Here is an 18,826-nt window from a genome sequence, read left to right as displayed (position 1 = left end):
TTAAAACTGGGAAATAAGACAATCTGGAATTAAACCAAAGTTTGACGACTATGATAACGTGAATAAATGCAATGAAAGCCAACTTTTGTCTGGACTACTCATTTATTCCATTGACTAAATTCTATTTTGTTATTTGAAAATGGAAGCAGTTTATATAGTTTGTTGAAAGAAAATCAGTTTAAAAAAAAATCAGATTTTTTTCTCCCTCCTAAACCCCTTAAATATGATTTGAAGTACGTATTACCCTATTAGGGTGCTTATTTTGAGGATGTTGTTCGAACGTCAACAAGCAAAAAAAACTGCTCCAAGTCCTGCTGTTTAATTAAAACACTAAACTTGATCACGCAGCTTAACTTGAAGTAAGAACAGATATCCATTGATCCCCCTTGATGAGTTGATTATCAACTAATCAACAAAACTCACACTTGTGGCTCCTCGATACTGGATCGCTCGCTCTCATATTGCAGTAGACCTCATTAAAGAGGATTATGGTACACATAAATATGTAGCTAAGGCACAGCTGCAAGGTTAGTCACAAAACCAGTGGAGATCACCGCGTCTTCTTTTCGGCCACGCTAAGGAGACGAGGGGCAGGAAGGATAACACTGCAATCGGCACAACAGCAGGGTACACTAACATTAGCATGAGTGCCACTGCATCTCTCTGCATGAAAGTAGAGAGGACGCTGCTAATCTTTTATAGGCTGCCAGTGGCAGCTTGCAGCATTATCTGCACCGTGTGCATGTGTGTGTGCGTGTGTGTCGGCCTCCATTGACTGCTGCTAGCCAAGCTGGCATTCATTATCAAGCAGGTAATAACACAGAGCACTGGCTCTAACTCAAGCGGCCGAGGACTCATTAATATAAACAGGCCCCTAAACCCAAACTCAATTTACTTGAAAGCCTCTTTGGAGACGCTGCTTGAGTAAGTAAAGAGTGTGTTTTCCCCCACCCACCATCTTCTGCACTAACTGAGTGCACCAAATGTATTCGTCTGTATTCAGCCAACAAACGCGCCACTCTGTGCAGTAGTTTAAACCCTAAATATACCATGAACTTCCATTCCAAAACACTTAATGCTTTCCAAACTCTTTTACATTCCGCCTAATAATAAATAGAATGCTGAATTGATTTAGAATGAAATGCAGCTAAAAGAGAGTTGCTGTAACGCTGCATTGACTCGTTTTCCTTCCAGTTGTTAAATTCTGGGAAAAACTGGCACCCTTCAAACTTCCACATCAATTTTTGCGACTTAAACTTGTGTTTGAGGGAGTGTTTGTAAGCAGACCCATCATAAGTTTCCTTCCATTCATTCCGTTTACATTCCAATTATCCTCACAAGGGTCGCAGGTGGTGCTGGAGCCTATCCCAGCGAACAGGGCACACGGACGAAAACAACCATTCACGCTCACACTCATACATAGTGGCAATTTAGAGTCTTCAATCAACCTAGCTATATGAATGTTTTTGGGATGTAGGAAGAAACCGGAGTACACAGAGAAAACCCACGCAACTACACAAGAACATGGTAACTCCACACAGTGAGGACTGACCTGGCATCGAACCCTGGACCCCAGAATTGTGAGGCCCCAGGCCATACTTTGGACACCACTGAATTTAATGAATAACATGAATAGATAACATCTTATCGTATTAATCTTACCTGGGTATTTAGTTCTTTCCTCATTGCTCATCTCATCCATACGTGATTAAGCCCATATTATGTAAAACAGGGGTGGGCAAACTATTCCAGAAAGGGCCGCAGTGGGTGCAGGTTTTTGTTCCAACTTAAGAGAAAACCTTTCCAACAATCTGCTATCTTAGAAGTGCAATCAACCAATTGCAGTCAAGTGCTTCTTATTTCAGCAGAATCCTCATTGGTTAAACTGTTTGTGGGGGGGAAAAAACCTGCACCCACAGCAGCCCTCGAGGACCGTTTTGCCCACCCCTGATGTAAAAGATCTTCTTAAAGCTTTTCCTGGCTTTTTTTCCCCATCGAATTCCATTTCCAAAGGGTGTTTCAGTGGGAAACACTTTGGAGGTGGTCTTCAACATTCTAAATGCAGCAAACTGTGGTGAGTGTCTTAAAAACGGAGATTGTATTTCCTTGCAGCCTACACAACACTCATTTTGCCAAGCACCACTGACACGGTTTATTGCAGTGGCCATAGCAACAGCTGTGAAGTGGAGAGGAAGACGAGGATTTTGGTTGTTGTGCTGATGCACCGAGTGTCCTTGTAGTAAAGGAGAAACCCAAAGTGATTTCATTATTTATTTTTCAGACCTTTCCCATTCACCTAAGTGTCAATTTTCTTTAGTTTTTAATCCACATTAGGGGTTCTATGTTTTGGGATTGGACAAAATACACTCTGGACTGGTTTCCAGTCAATCAAAAGACATGTACATTGACAATCAAATATTCACATTCATATCTAAAGACAAATTAAAATTCTTAAGTGTAATGTAGAGTAGTAGGCTGCCATTACCAGGTGTATTTCTGCTACCCATAAATGATCTAGTCATAATAACAATGCATATGTAACCTCAGTCTCAGTCTACAGAAAGTCCCCACCTTATGGACTTCCTGGGTGTGGCTCCAGGTATTTACCTAGGTCTACAATGTCTTCTGTGTCTGTGCTTGCTACTGTCTTGCTACTGCAACCAAGGAATTTTCCCAAATAAAGTTCTAACCTAATCTAATCTAATATCCATACATAAAACATCTTAATACGTGTCACTAGAATAAGCACATTTCTGACTTAAATTTTACCTCATTTTTCACGTCGGATGAATGTGTCGCTTGAGGTCCTCCAGTTTCACCGCTTGTTCTTCTATTTGCACACACTCCGACAGCCATTCCACCTTAAAAAGATGCACAGTTCTTTTTTAGTCTGATTTGGGCGAGTCGATCTATCACATTCACTTTAGCAGTTTGCTTTAGCCTCATGCACAAGTACTGTCAACACCGTGATTGGCTGTGTAGCGTGATTGCATCATATTCAATGATTGGCCTGACACCTGTCACTCAATGAAGGCAAATGATTAGAATTATCTTTTCTACTTCATTTCTACCTCATTTTTTAAAGTTCTATCAATTCATTTAGTTTGTATTTACATCTCTTAGTACTACAATTTACGAGTGACGACTTGAGCTTTACTTCTATTTTTAAAATTATTATTATTAATATTAATTTTAAACTGTGAATGCACATTTTTAAAACATTTATTTATCAAGTAATAAAAAGATGCTCTCAATAAAATCACATACTTCCAATGTTTGTATAAAAGACTGATGTTGAAATATATGGATATAGATGACTTCATCTGGCTGCTTGTCATAGTGGAGAAATGTTAAAAATGGAAAAAAGAAACTCATGTTGTCTGTTTAGGAGGAATTAGTCACTAATCGCTTTCCTGAACAAGACTTGCTCGAGGGTTTGTAAAATGTGTTAAATATAGCCAACAAATCACTAAGTTGTCACACACAAGTGCTTTTGTAAATTATCTGTGTTCACTGGAACAGGAATGGATAGTGTCACCTAGTGGTATTTGGTTGTTAAAATTAATTGGGTTGGTTGAAAAATATCACTGTAGTCTGAGGGGAAGGAATTCTTGTTGGTAGTGGTGCCTAACGTATATATTTTTTTCATTTTCTGGTCCACTGATGTCCGCATTGTTGTGATGCCATTGAAATGAGTTAAAAGGGTTGATGGAGTGCTTAGGCAAATGGTTCAATGGTAGCCAGAGGCATAGCTCAAGTAAGGACTATGTTTACACATGCTTGAGTGGGAAGCGGTTGCACTTTCAGCCAATTGCCGATTGTTCTGTGTGGGTACTCTAAGTGTCACAGTTTAAATGTCAGGGTAAGGGTCTCAAAATGTTTTTCATAAAGTAGATTCGTAGCTTAAATGCCAGACAGTCCCTTTTCCCACCCCTTAACGTAATGTGTCAAAACTTAATTGTTAGGGTGTCAAACTAGAGTGGAAGGAAGCAGGTCAGTGACAGATTTTTAAATTACATTATAGACAGTGTTTACCAACAATTGAGGGAAATACGATAAACCCTTTAAAACAGCGGTGCTCATTACATGGATTGACAAGATACTATTCGCCTGAGAGTAAGATTTGATCCAGTCTGTCAGTTTCCTTCAGGCCTGAACAATGTCTTGTTTTACCGTGACATCGCAATGTGCCCAAGTTAGATCGCGGGAGATTGACTCCTTGAAAACTAGATCTTGGAACAAAAACATTTGGGAACCTCTGCTGTAGAGGTTCGGGTTTCTGCAGTCCTACACAAAATGGAATATCTTTGTGTAGAACTTGGAAAAATGACGGTTGACATTTATACAGATTTTTTTTCTCAGGTTACGGACTGTCATCAAAATTGGTGTGCAATGTATGGGACATTCATGAGGAGATTTTGCTATTTGAAAGAATACGGTAACAGTGTGAGCCAGGCTGGGAGGGAGCGAGTATTGGTCTAGGGATGTGCGCGATGTCGGGATGCTTAGCTCTGCAGCGGTGACTGTCGAGCTAACCACTTGTGAGCCAGCACCCCCACCCCACCCACACCGGCTGCGCCTGCCTAAACACGCTCTCTCTCATTTGTCCACCACCCCAGCAGACGCCTTTAACTGCACTCGCTCTCTACAGGTTTCCGCCGGAGCAGGTCGGGATTTCCTGCCGGTGTGAGGATTCTCTGCTTTCTGGACCAATAGGGAAAAAAGGGGAGAAGAGGAAGAGGAGTGCTGGGTGGTGGCTGAGAGGAAGATCTGGGAGTGACCCTACTGTCCATCAGGTGTGTGACCAATAAGCTGACTTTACTTGAAATATATGCACTGCATATCTTTTGTACTGTATATAAACTTTAACTAAGATGGGCGCAACCTTGTAAGCCTTGTCACTGATAAACGATTAATTTACGAACAGAATTTTCAACAATGTGAGCCAATAAGACTTATGTTTCAACCTCAACATTTTAGACTTTTGTTCTTTACTTTGACTTATGCCGATTTTAGCAGATTATTTCCACCAAATGTCTATAATTAAAGAAAGGTGACAATATCACGGCATCATCCTTTATGGTACGTTAATTTTATTTGCAATACTTGTCACTACCACTAAAGGAATTCTGGGATTTCCTGTCTCATTTGTCATGTCTTGGTATAATGAGTTTCTTGTTTTTATAACTTCTCAGCATCAACTGTACTATAGTAGCCAGCCAGTGGCGCATGCAATACAGAGATGGGGTGAGGAGAATATAAATAAGGAAGATGATGATATGGGTGTTGTGTCAGTTCGGTGATGCTGATGGACGTGTTTGTTCTTAATGGCTTGTCGTACTCTAGTGGGGGCGAAATCTGATATCAATCACTGCATGGCTGGGCACTGCCTTGCTGTTTCTCTGGCAGCTTCTGTGCGTTCGAGTGAAGGAATGTGCTCCACATCGGCACATAACACCTCACACTAGCCCTGTAGGAACTCATACTAGGTTTCGTGCTTGCCATCTAAATCTGAACTCCCCTAACGCAGCCCGCAGGCTACTCGGCCGTCATTTCTCAGTCTCAATTGGCAACACGTCACTCTGACTGTTCTTCACATTATTCATGAGACATCTTTACTCTTGTCTCAGGAGACATATGAAGGTGATGCGGGGGCCCGCAAAACCTAATCAACACGTTGGACCCATACCAATTTGTAACATAAAGAATCACAGGGGTTCTGGTACTTATCCTAGCTAACTAAAATAGTTTCCATTCAATTAATCATAGGTCACATGCAGACAAATAAGCTTTCACACACATTCCCACCTTTGGAGAATTTTGAGTGTTCCATCAGCCTATTGTGCATGTTTTTGAGGTATGGGGGGGAATACCTGGAGGAAACCCACAGAGACACGAAGACAACATGCAAACTTGACACAAAAAGAGAGAGATTGAGTGTATCTATTCAGGTGGCAAGTATGACTCAGCCTAATCCATTCCAGTGCCTGTGTGACTCAGCAGCACTCACCCACACTAGATTAAAGGGAACCTAAAAAATAATTAAACATTTAAGCAACACTAGAGATAGGCATACATTATTTTTTGCCGTAGGAAATCTTGTTTGAATGTGTTGAGGAGAAAACAACCCGAGGCGGTTCATTGGAAATCCAGTCTGGACTCACAATAGAGTATGTGTGACCTCCTTGCTCCTGATGAGGGAACAGATGTTCTCCTCAGGAATATCTTACCAGGCCTAAGAGCATCATTCACCGTTGTTTGGTGCATCATTGTGACATCAAATAGGTGCTCAATAGGCTTCATATCTGGGGTATGGCCATTCCAGTGCATGGCGTTTCATGGAGTAACTGCTGGCTGACACATCCCAGACACGAGGTATGGGTATTGCCATGCATCAGTAGTAATCCATCCGTTGTTATTCTTCTTTATCTTCTTCCACATCTCCTGGTATACTATCCTATCTCATGGCAACATTCAGGTGACAAAGTGCTTCAGTATTATTATTGAGCTGCACTAGTTTCTGCACAATTTATGTTAATTGCAGACCCCTACCGAAAAGGTGGTGTTCCAATAGTTGTCTATCCATTCCACTTGTTGCACGCCCCAGTCACTGGTTGATATCCCAGTAGTGTTATCGAGTTGGACCTTTCATTTTTTTAACAGTTTATATTGCTACATTGCTGAATATGAACTACTCTCATTGGTACTGTCACAGAGTGGATACAAGCGGTGAAATTACATTTTCACATCTACATCTGCAATATGGTGGTCGTCGAATCAGCACGAGCCTCTTGTAACACCACCACCGTTCCAGCGTCATTTGTTAAACTGAGAGGGGAAAATCCAATTACACCAGTCTCGCATCGTCTGCCTCTCTACGAAGCAGCGTTTTGATAACTTTGATTGCTCAGATCTGCTTCAATCACGGGATGCGCCCACAATGATGTGATGGCGTGACGGCCGTGGCGTTAAGTCGTGGACTTGGCGTGGGTCTTGGCATTGTATATCCTTAAAGGAGGATCCTATTATTTTTTTCCATGTGCATAGAACGTGGATGGCGCTTTGTAGATAGATGCCTTGTATGAATGAGCAATTTAAATGCACATATTTCTTTGTTGTGCAGCATATGCCACCATATTAATGCACATATTTATTGTATGTCCTTTTTGCGTCCTTTAAAGGATCCTCGGTTGTGGTAAATAACAGTACAAAGGCAATGAAAACGAGGAGGGCTTTTCTTTTTCCCTTCGCGGCTGTAATGAGGGCTCATTTATCTCCATCTTGGTGCAATCTCATCATTTGGGATTGCAGCAGAATGAGGATGATTGCATGTATTATATTTAGGGCACGGGCGGGTAGCGGGTGTTTTTGTGCTCGACAATGATTGTTTAAGGCTTACAAATGGTGTGCCTGTTGATCTACCTGTTGTGTTTGATTAAGGGAGAAGTTAGAATGTGTCAAAAAGGATACAAAAGAAATTGTTTTTTATTAGTTTTGCACTTGGTGGTCAAGTAGTAAGCGCGTCAGCCTCACAGTTCTGGGGTCGAGGGTTTGATCCCAGGTGGGTCCTCACTGTGTGGAGTTTGCATGTTCTCCCTGGGCTTGTGTGGGTTTTCTACAGGTACTCTGGTCTAAATTGCCCCTTAGCATGAGAGTGAGTGTGAATGGTTGTCCGTCTCCTTGTGCCCTGCGATTGGCTGGCCACCAATTCAGGGTAGCCCCCGCCTGGTGCCCATAGTTAACTGGGATAGGCTCCAGCACCCACGAAAAATGAAAAAATGCAAAGAACGGGGTTTTACTGTGAAAAATATTTCCATAGGTGACTTTAAAGGGTTTTGAGCTAAACTGTATCACGCAGCCATTTTCTTCCTGCTGGTTAAAGGTTAAGTAATGTTATGATGAGCTTCACAACTCATATGCTGGTCCAGCCTCCATTTGAAAGCATCTGAGAGCTCTTGGGAAACAATGCTTGGCCGTGACCTTGGTCCGTCACCGTGCAGAGTCGCTGATTGCTGCTTAACTCTGACAGAAAGTGCCATCACCTAATTTGGTGAAAGGCTTTTCCTCTCCTCTTCAGATGAAGAGGGTGATTACCCTCATTATGTTGGTCTGGAAAAGGTAACTGAGATATCACACGTATGAATATCTGGAACTAACACTTCACATTGCGTGTTAACAGATCAAGGTTTAGATCCAACATTAAACGTCAAGCTTTAAAACTCAGTTTTTGTTGTTCTATGAATGTCTTTGAGACATACTTTTTTTTCTTAGAGTGGCTGGATGAGCAAATTGTATATATTGATGTTTGTCATTTCTCTAGTTCTGGCCGCCATGACAAATGAATAAACTGTTACTTACATTTCAATGACTAGTTTTATTGTTGTGACTTATACCTACTTCCAAGTGACTCAGACAGAAATACACTAATTCTTTAGTGATATATTTAATATGTCATCTTTGTGTCTCTTTGTGTGTGACATATTTTATTCCCTTCATACACGTCTTAATGTGCTTAGGGATGCTTTGCAGGTGATTGTCAGCCAGTGATATTAGTGTGAGTGTAATAACTCTGATGTTTTGGCTCCAGAGAGTCACTCCTCGGCAATCACATTTAGTCAACACAATCACTATCCTGCCCGCCACTCGGCGGGACACAAGACACACGCACCATTTTTCATTTCCTTCTGAGCGTCATCAGCGCCGCTATTTGTCGTCGCGGTGAATCCATTGGCTGTGTCACGTAGGCCTCTTACAGTGAGGGGAATGATTGTGTGGCTTTTTATTGTTGTGTTTGTAGCCACTGCAGCATCCTTGTTTGTTTGTGTCTGAGATGAGACAGGCAAGTAATGAAACGCTGCTTTTTGTCCGAGTTAGTCATCGTTCTAAATCATGTAAGTTCTTTCCTTCTCCTTGAACAAAATTGTTGACCATTCACTTCATTTACAGCTCAGACTTGCGGCTGAAATATATTTTTCCCCATTCATTTTCCATACCGTTTATCCTCACAAGGGTCACGGAGGGATGCTGGAGCCTATCCCAGGTAACTATTGGCACCAGGCGGGGCATACCCTGAATTGGTTGCCAGCCAATTGCAGGGCACAAGAGGACAGACAACCATTCACACTCACACTCATACATAGAGGCAATTTAGAGTGTTAAAGCAGCCTACCAAAGTATGTTTTGGAATGTAGGAGGGAATCTAGTGTACCCATAGAAAACCCACACAGGCCCCCGGGAGAACATGCAAACTCCACATAGGAAGGTCCGAACCCATCGGAGATTGAACCCTCGATCTCAGAACTGTGAGAGGGAGGTGCTAACTACTTTCCCACTGGGCCGGCTGAAATAAATCTGAATCATCAAATTTTACCAATGCCATCAAAAGATGGGGAGAACATTTTTTTTAAAATATTTTCTTAACCGATTAAAGCAATAGTTTTTATCGAGCCAGTTAAGTCACTTGAGTGATTTGTTTATAAAAATAATTACATTGAAGTGCTGAACAATACACTAAAGTGACAAGCTTTTTGATTTTACTGATACAGAATACTAAAATAAAGCGATACTCTTTGAAATCAGCTAATTAATGCATTGAGCATCAGGTATCATTTAAAAACAACGTGCGTCTTGCTCCTGACCCACGCAAACCTTGACCTCGACTCTGATCCAATATCAATCAAAAGCAAAAGGTTTAGCCCCTGAAAACTTCAATCTCCCTCCTGAGAATTGAAGTTCAGGTGTCAAAAATCAATACGATTCTCGGTTTTGACAATGAATAATGCCTTTAAATTTAAAGACTGGTCGAGGCAACGAAAGAACATCTCCCACTAGCATCTTGGTGAAATCGAATTTAAGAAATCAATATTGTTCTTTCTTTGGGACAGAAGGCAATAGGTGAAGATCGATTACAAAATGATTACTGGTATAAAGTGCAGACAAAAACAGGACAAACCTTGACCTTGCTCAGTTTCTTTGGTCATCTATTGTTCCACTGTTAAAGGGTATCTTTAGCTGACATTGACAATTTGTCCATTAATATTTTAGTAGAATCCAAAGAAACTTTCTTTTTTTCCATTTTAAGAGGTCTGACATTACTTAGCAAAAATACACAATTGATTGGATTGATTGGAGCTGCCAAGTTATTGCTTGAGAGGCTTAATGACGGTATTATGTAATTTAACTCCACTTTCCTGTCTCGATCTATTGAAATCTGGAACAGATGATTTGCAGACATTTTTAAATATGGAAGAAAAAAAGATGTTGATGGTTGTTTAATTTCATACTTGATGGGTTGGGAAGCATCTCTTTGGATATACATTAAAATTTGCAAGAATGTATCTGTGTCAGTCTTTCTGGGTTTATTTGGAGACTAGGACTGAGCTATTTACTCATCAAACTTTGTGATTGTTTATGATTAAATTATTTTTTTCTGACAATCTACAGGACACTGAAATGGTTTGTTTTGTTTTCAACAACTATTTTCCTTTACATTTTTCAATTTTTTAACAAGAAAATGTATTGCCGCTGTACAGGTTACAAAGAAATTGTTTGCTAGTTAAGTGTGTACCTCGGACTTACTTTGGTATTTTTATAAAATAATTTCAAGCATAATTTTCAGTTATTTTTTTAAACACTGTCTCCATACAAGCCAATTTACTTAATCAACTGCGTGTTTTAGTATTTTGCATGTGGATTGTGAAGTATAGATTGATTTGATGGTTGGGACAAAAAAAGCCCTGTAACTGCATATGTCGGTTAACCACACATTCTAGTATTGACAATTGAAAAGTTAATTTTACCTTGAACGCTCTCATTGGGTTAGGCTCCAGTGTAATCCAGTTACTTCTCAGTGGTGCACCACCTGAGTATTAAAGGACAAGGCACACATGAGGTTAAAGAAAGTTTGTGTGAAATATCTGCCATACTGACATTTCAGATAAAGCCGTAGGGCTGCAGTGGTGGCCCTGGTAGAAGGAGGGAAAAGAAAAAAAAAAGGAGAGAATGAAGTCAGTGAGGGAAATGGAGCGAGAGGACTATATAGCTGAGGTGGCGGATCGATAATATGCCCTCTGATCCATAACATTAATGGGAGGGAATACGTTATTACTGTTAAGAGGTGTTAGGTGGATGGGGCGCGCATGCACACACACTTATAGTCATAGGACCATACATCACATCTGGGCGGCTGGCCAGAGAATATCCTTCTCTCCACTCTTTTAACCTTGGAAAACTCTGCAGAGCTCCATCTCCTCCTTCTTCCTCCTCTGTCCATTTCATCTTCTGTCCTAATATCCTGATTGAAGCGCTCACCTCTCGGCGTCGTGGTTAATGAGCAGCAGAGGCCTGAGTAAGGTGCGCTCAAGCGTGGCTCAGACCCAGGGACACTCTTCTTTATCAGCCAGTAAGCTCGGCGTAAAATATTCCTCAGGTTTCAGGTTATTGCGGAAATGAGCAGCAGGGATGATGAATGGTTAAGACGGTAAGGTAGGTTCTGGGTTCAAATCTTTCAGGTTTCAGGCGCGCATGCACTCTTGGTACTCGTAAAGCCCATTACATAAGTTAGTAAATTTGTTGGAGATTAAATTGGCAATAGGTATGACTAGAAGTCTGTATGGAGTTCATACATTTTTTCAGTCACAAGGAATGAGACTTTTTACTTTGTTGTTCAGGTTAACATTGAACTCGACTCAGTTCAAAATTTATGTTAACAGACACACTTTGCTCTGATTGCATACAATTGTCACAAAAACATGACAGTGAAGAAATTCTGAAATGATATATATATATTTTTTCTGTCCATGAACTGTTTCAATGTGCATATCTTTCGTGTCACAGCCGCATTCTGTTCACCCTGAATTGCATTGTGAACGTCTACAGAAATGAGAATGGAATTAACAACAGATATGAACTTTGGAATCTGTTCTGAATGTAGTCTCATTCTCATCTCATTTTCTGAACCGCTTTATCTTCACTAGGGTCACAGGGGGTGCTGGAGCCTATCCCAGCGGACTTTGGGCCTGAGGCGGGGGACACCTTGAATCGGTGGTCAGCCGATTGTGGGGCACAAGGAGACGGACAACCATTCACTCTCACACTATTACCTAGGGTCAATTTAGAGTGTCCAATCAGTCTACCATGCATGTTTTTAGAATGTGGGAGGAAACCGGAGTACCTGGAGAAAACCCCCGCAGGCCCAGGGAGAACATGTAAACTCCACACAGGTGGACCAACCCTGGTGACATGGTAACCACTCAAGTCGGGGGGCCTCCCTGTGAATGTAGTCTTAGTCCACAATTTGCACTTGCCTTCAAGTGATCTTTCGTTTTGCTGCCCTAAGTTTCATCTTGAAAAACGAATTTGAATGAACTAATATCGCCTGGCGTTCTATAAATGTTCCACTCCGATAGAACGCTTTGGAGCTATCGTCTCGTCATCTGTGCAATGTTGCATCTGACAAGCGTACAAATAATTAATCGGCCCTGACATGAAGCAAAAAAAATGGCTCGGAGGCTTGATGCCAATATATACATCCCTAGAATAGTATATCTAACAAATTTCCTTTCAATACATCCACGAATAATGCCCGGGTAGAATTTTTAGTTGCTGTCCTCAACAAAGAGAACAAGATGAAGAAGAAGAACAAAGTGAATGACCTACTGAGCCCGCCATTGGGAGTTGTAAAAACAATCAGACATAGACCCACCTTTTCTTTGATGTTACTCCTTGTGGGCACGGAGTGTGTCACATATAAAAACCTTGCTTGCATAGCAGAGTAGAACTATACTAAATCAATCCTAAAGCAAGAGGAATGGATGTAGTTTTCATTTTTACTTCTGCCACTAATGGCTGATTAATTTTCATCACTTCTGCCAAAAACATTCAAACCATTGCCCCTCAATTAACTCAATAATGAACCCAAATCTAAAGTTGCATCACTGCAGTTTCTATTTGCATCCCAGCAGCAGAGGGGCAGAAGGGTACACTGTGAATATAAATATGGACGCATGAGTGTTTGCGCAGCTGTGTGTACCCGCGTCACGTCGACGTGTTGTTCATTGCCATGCGGTGCAGCAGTTTTGTGCACTTTGAATACAAAACGACCTCCCCCTGATGTGCTGTGCGTCATAAACTACCGCCTAGTATCCTTTGACTGTGCGATACAGTTGCCAGAATTGCGGGTAGCTGCACTACAAGCAAATTAAACAATCACACATTTAGAATTGAACCACGTTTGGAACACAATCCAAGTCCAAGGCAGAATTTCTGCTGTATTGGATTGTGATGCTTCTGTTGTAGGACATAAATAGTGTAGATCTATCACCGTCACATGGGCCCTTGGGTGCCGGATTGTCATGTTGAGCCCGATTTACAGAGAGAAAGATGGGTTGTATACGGTGTCTGGTGCCAACTCTGTGCCTTTATCTGTAAACCACAGATGAGCATAAAACGGGACTTAAAAAAGATGGCCCTCTGGACAGAGTGGACGCCAGATCGAGACAGTCTTTGTGGCGCAGTTTTGATGAAAACAAGCTCGTCACGTTTCTATTATTCTTTGGGGATGAAACTGAACGTTTTTACGTATAACAAATAACTATTGAACATAAAACAAGTTACAATATGCAAATATATCCCATATCACTCGTTAAAATTCTTCCGTTTATGAGGTTACAAGTGTTTATGTGTCTGAACGATGAAACCCAAACCTGTCATGCTTGTTTGTTTGTTTTTTCTGGGTACACTTTCACCTATTTTACGTACCATGAATAACTGCGGTAAATTACACGTTATAAAGCCACCGCAGCAAAAGTGAAAACGTGTTTTTTAGTCAAAGTGTCTTTAAAAAAATTATTTTCGCCCTGTCTGCTCTTGGCGACCGTTCCTTGACTCCTAAGCAATGGCTTTTCACTCACGTTTCCTATCTGGGCTGCCTTTTCCTCGCCTCATATCAGCAACCGCACGTTGGACAGATGGAGTGCTTTTATTTTGCCCAGTTTTTCTGCCTCGGTGGCGATACCGAAAGTCCCATTCTGCTGCCTGCGTGCAAGATAAATCAAAAACATTTTTCTACACTTGCGATCAATGCCCGGGACCTTTTTTTCCCCTCCGCCATGAGCACCCATACAAATATACCACAGAGCCGAGAATCTTTACTGCCTTATGCTGCTTTTATTTTATTTTTTAAGCCTTCTTCCACTGGTCCACTCCAGCGGGGGGAGGATTTGCATCTCATTAGCATTTCATTACAGTTTTAATAGCATGAACCCCATGCCCTACACACAATAAAGGGTTAAGATAGTGGAAGGAAGCCAGTGTTCCATCACTGGTTTCTCCACATTTTCTCCCGCACAGTGTGTGACAAGTCTGTTAGCTCATTGGCTGCCATTGACGGGAATGGACGAACTGGGTTGTGATGATATATATCGTTTACATATATCTCCATTGCATGGTGCGCATCCGCAATAGTCGCATTACACATTTATTTTGCTTCATAAAAGCTTCCTGATTCCCTTTTAGTGTCCAGCTATCTTGATCTTTCACAGATGAACTCCCTAGATTAAACGCTATGATATGAACGCAATATGGTTATGGATGGTGAACCAAAGTCTTCCCAAATAGAGCAATTCAAGTCATCTGGGGAAAAAAAACCTCAATTTTTAATATTGCAATTAATTGCAATGTCAGTTTTTTCATATCGTTCTTTTACAGCTAGAAAGAGTCTTGTTTTTGGCATCCTTATTAATTCCAGTCTTTGGGCAGTAAGAGGGAGACACCCTGAATTGGTCAGCCAATCACAAGGCACATTTAGACAAACAACCATTCTTGCTACCATGCATGTTTTTTGATATGTAGGAGAATTATTACAATACCCAAAGAAAGCCTACACAGGCACGAGGAGAGTGTGCAAACTCTCACCAGGGATTAGCCCACGGTCTCATAACTGTGAGGCGGATGTGCAATCCACTTTGTCACCTTTTTGCACACAAAAGTAGTTTCATTTCAGTAAAATTGGCCTTGTACAATGAATATGAACATGAACAAAGACTAATACTTAATTAGGCTCAAATAACCTGATATTCTCTGTTAGTGTTATTCAATTTATTTAAAAAAACTTTATACGATTCTATGCTTTTTTTAATGCACTGCAAGTCACAAAGTAATGGTTTTCAAATGCAATTGATGCAGTGCTTGCAGCAGAAATAAGTTTCAATATTAGGCTGAATTCAGCATGTCTATTTAAACCAAAACCATTGCTGAATAAAAATGTCTGTCTATTCTTACATGACTTGATACAAATTTCCTTTGAATTAATATCAGTGTTGCAAGCGTTCGGGTGACGTTTTATATGAGTAGTATTATATTTATTAGTTTGCCATCACAGTTTTTGCCATCGCCTCCAACTGGGTTAATGTATTCTGCTCTTCCTTTGGTTTGATTTATATTTAAAGTCTACTCATACATCCTCGCGCCAGTTCAGACCACGTCACGACCAAACACTGCTGTAATGCGACAAAATACAGGAGTGAGGAGCAAAAATATGTCACGCATTATGACCAATGTTCCCTCGGATTTTTCATATCTGGGACAGTGGTTCTTAACCTGGGTTCGATTGAACTGGCTGCAGATGATCACGTGACATTGCTTGGCCAATCAGAGCCGCGAGAAATGTATCGCTATCTTGAGTTAGAAAAAAATAAAATCACATTTTATTTAACACTAAAATAGGGTTCGGTGAATGCACATATGAAACTGGTTGGGTTCGGTAGCTCTAACAAGGATAAGAACCACTGATCTGGGCAAATAGACAACTTACCTGAGCACAATGACAACCAGTATGAGCAAAATCAGAAGTGGCCACACGCCAGTATGACACATGCCAGCACCAGGTGCATTTTTACTCCCCATTAGTGATCTAGCCATAACATTTCATTATTAATATCCATACATAAAGCATCTTAATATATGAAAATTTTGAACAAATATGACTTACCTTATTTTTCACGTCTATTCTTGAGGTAGTCTGGTTTCATTAAATGTCCATGCTTTCCCATCGGAAAAGTCGCTCCCAACTTTTACCTTCGCTGCACGCTTTGCAGAAAAGACCTTCCACACTCGAAAAACAAAAGATGTCCCCAGTTTCAACACTTGTTCTTCTATTTGCACATACTCCGACAGCCATTTCAACTTATAAGATGCACAGATCTTCTAAACGCTGATTTGGGGAGTCGACGTTCACATGCACGTTAGCTGAGTTAGCTTTAGCCTCATGCGCAAGTGCGGTCAATGCCGTGATTGGCTGCAGAGCGTGATTGCGTGGCATCCATTGATTGGCTGGACACCTGCCACTCAATGAATTACACAGTATAAAATGATACAGAAAAAAAGTTATATCCTCCTGACTAACAGGAAAAACAATGTTGTCCAATCACATTTTTTTGAAATTCTCCAATCTATGTGAAGTAATTGGAGTACTGCAAAAGAAATGAATGTCCTCTATAGAGCACAAAAGGAGTTAATGTGATTGTATGCACTGAGTGGGGGATATTTAGGTTTACAAATGTCTCCTACAGAGGACACATCTGAACTACTGGTAGTCAGGATGCTATATATCTAATATATTTGCAGTGCGTTCACTGCACTGAATAGGTTTTCTTGTGCGCTGAGAGTGTGTGAGAGTGTGCGACCAGTGCGCAATTGTGCAGTTGCGCAGCTTAGAGGGAACGTTGAGTATGACAGACACTGCTTAGCACAGGGGCCGGGAACCTTTTTGATGCAAGGAGCCATAAACAATTCATATTTTTTTTTACATGTTAATGCTTGAGAGCCATGCTCTGAATTTAAAAGTCAACATACATGAAAATATGTGCCTTTTTAGTCACTTCACCATTTTTAAAGTACAAAAAGTCTCCGAATTCTTTTGACAACGTTGTTACCTTGTTGTTAATCAATGAGTATCAATGAGAATATCCATGCAGAAGAGTGTAATAAAAAAATGATTATAAGGCAATGGAAGTCATGTCAATGACATAATTCCAATGTAACGCTTCTATTCCTGTCATATGTACCCATTAAAACAGCCATATGTGGCTTCCAAGCCATAGGTCCTCTACCCCTGTTAGCATTTTCATGTCTTTTTGTCTCATCAGAGGTAAGATGGCAAACAGCTCGTTATGTTTTACTCATCCAAGACACATATTAAGGTCTACCTTTACATTCAGCGCCATGAAAAATAACTGTTGTCAACAAAATATTTGTTAGGAATTGCCCATTTATGTTGATTAGGATGTCCAGAGACAATCACATGGCACAAACTGGGTAGTATCTACTAGGTGGCTGCTCAGCAAGGAAATTGTATCCAATGTGGTCAACAGGGCGGAAAATTATATTTGTTAATGTAAATTCACATCAATCTGTCTGTGACGATTTTGAGATAAAGCCTCTTTTTCTTATTTTTCAAATTGCTTCTTTGTGCTGTATCTCCTGAGGAGCATGATCCTGGAAAGGGGAGGCTTTTTCAATTAGGACGCTTCCCCCCTGAGCATATGAGTGCCATTCTCCACCACACACACTTGACACACATTGGGGTGTGTGTGTGTGTGTGTGTGTGTGTGTGTCTGAAGATAATTTGGGATCCTTTCCAATTTCACACTTGTTAAGTTTCCATGTAAAAGGCAACATTTTAGAAGGACGCCTGCGGGATGAATGTGTGTGCGTCACTAACGCACAGATACGGTAATAGCGACTGAGCATTGGGGATATCCACGATTCATGACTGATTGCCAACTTATTGATATGCAAATGCGTGGAAATTTGGATAATCGTTTAGTGATATGTCACGGTTTGTGTTTGTTGGTGGTTTCGGTCTTGTTTCTTCCTTTATGTTTTGTTTTTGGTTTGTTTCTCACTTTGTCTTATCCTTGTGACAACCAATTCATGTCTCATTGTATGTTGTATGACTTCAAAATGATCCAAATAGTCTTCTTTGAGCCCCTTAACAGTAAATATTGCTTGATTTCTGTCATCCTAGATTATTGCACATGGATTGTCTTTGTAATTAATAAAAATTGCATTCATTTGCTTTTGAAAACGAGTATAGTTATTTGATGTAATATTCCTGCTCTAACCTTTTTAGTGCATTATTTTGATTCCACTGCAATGTGAAAATTTAATGTAAAATAGAAGATAATGTGATTTATGTATGAGTTGATGAGTTGACACAAAATATCAGTGATTAGTCGACCATCAAAATAATTGTTTGTAGGAACCCTACCCTCCACTTTATTTTCTATTTGTACAGTCTGTAGCCATGTTAAAAGTGTTAAATGTGTTGCTGGGGTGCAGTCTACTGTATATAAATAACCAAGGATGTACAAACAGAATACATCACTATACAGTTTTGTTGCATTGTTTGCACTTAATGAGGTCATCATCTGCTTGTTGTTGTTGATGATCTTGGCTCTCAACGCTGAGAGATTCTCTCATGATTACACTTTTTTTTTTGTTCGCTCTCTTCCCATTCTCGGCCGCTCTCTCTGTTGCGCTAATTTATGTGTTGTTGTTGAAGTGGCCACGCTGATAGGCCCAGAGATGGCATTTAGCTAAAGAGCACAAAGGCCGTTAGCTTCAGCATTCATCTAATCAATCTCGCTAATGAAAGCGTCGTCCTCTTTTCATCCCCGTCTCCCCTCGCTACTTTCACGCTGCCCTCCAGCCTTTCATTTGCTCTCTGTTGTCCCCTCTTAACCTCTTAACGGTGCCACTTTTCATTTAGGAGGGAATTGGTGAGGCACCAACAATTCATTTATCAGTTACTATCTAAAATAGGGTA

The 18,826-nt window shown here is 40.7% G+C and overlaps 1 protein-coding gene and 1 long non-coding RNA gene across 4 annotated transcripts in view; one reads left to right on the top strand and one right to left on the bottom strand.

Moving 5' to 3' along the window:
* LOC144078814 (uncharacterized) overlaps positions 1–16,249 on the bottom strand; it is a 42,026-nt gene extending 25,777 nt beyond the window's left edge. For all 3 annotated transcript variants that reach the window (XR_013301331.1, XR_013301329.1, XR_013301330.1), the window contains exons 1-3: positions 15,989–16,249; positions 10,800–10,861; positions 2,770–2,861 (exon numbers count right to left, since the gene is read on the bottom strand). This is a non-coding gene — a long non-coding RNA (uncharacterized LOC144078814). The remainder of the gene's footprint in view (positions 1–2,769; positions 2,862–10,799; positions 10,862–15,988) is intronic.
* Positions 4,557–18,826, top strand: part of dab1a (DAB adaptor protein 1a) — a 171,939-nt gene continuing 157,669 nt past the window's right edge. The window contains exon 1 of the mRNA XM_077607183.1: positions 4,557–4,796. The gene's annotated coding sequence lies outside the window, so the exon portion shown is untranslated. The remainder of the gene's footprint in view (positions 4,797–18,826) is intronic.

This window comes from Stigmatopora argus, chromosome 8, assembly GCF_051989625.1.
Source record: "Stigmatopora argus isolate UIUO_Sarg chromosome 8, RoL_Sarg_1.0, whole genome shotgun sequence".
Taxonomy (NCBI): Eukaryota; Metazoa; Chordata; class Actinopteri; order Syngnathiformes; family Syngnathidae; genus Stigmatopora; species Stigmatopora argus.
The sequence above is the reverse complement of the archived record's forward strand: the minus strand, read 5'-3'. Positions and strand labels throughout refer to the sequence as shown.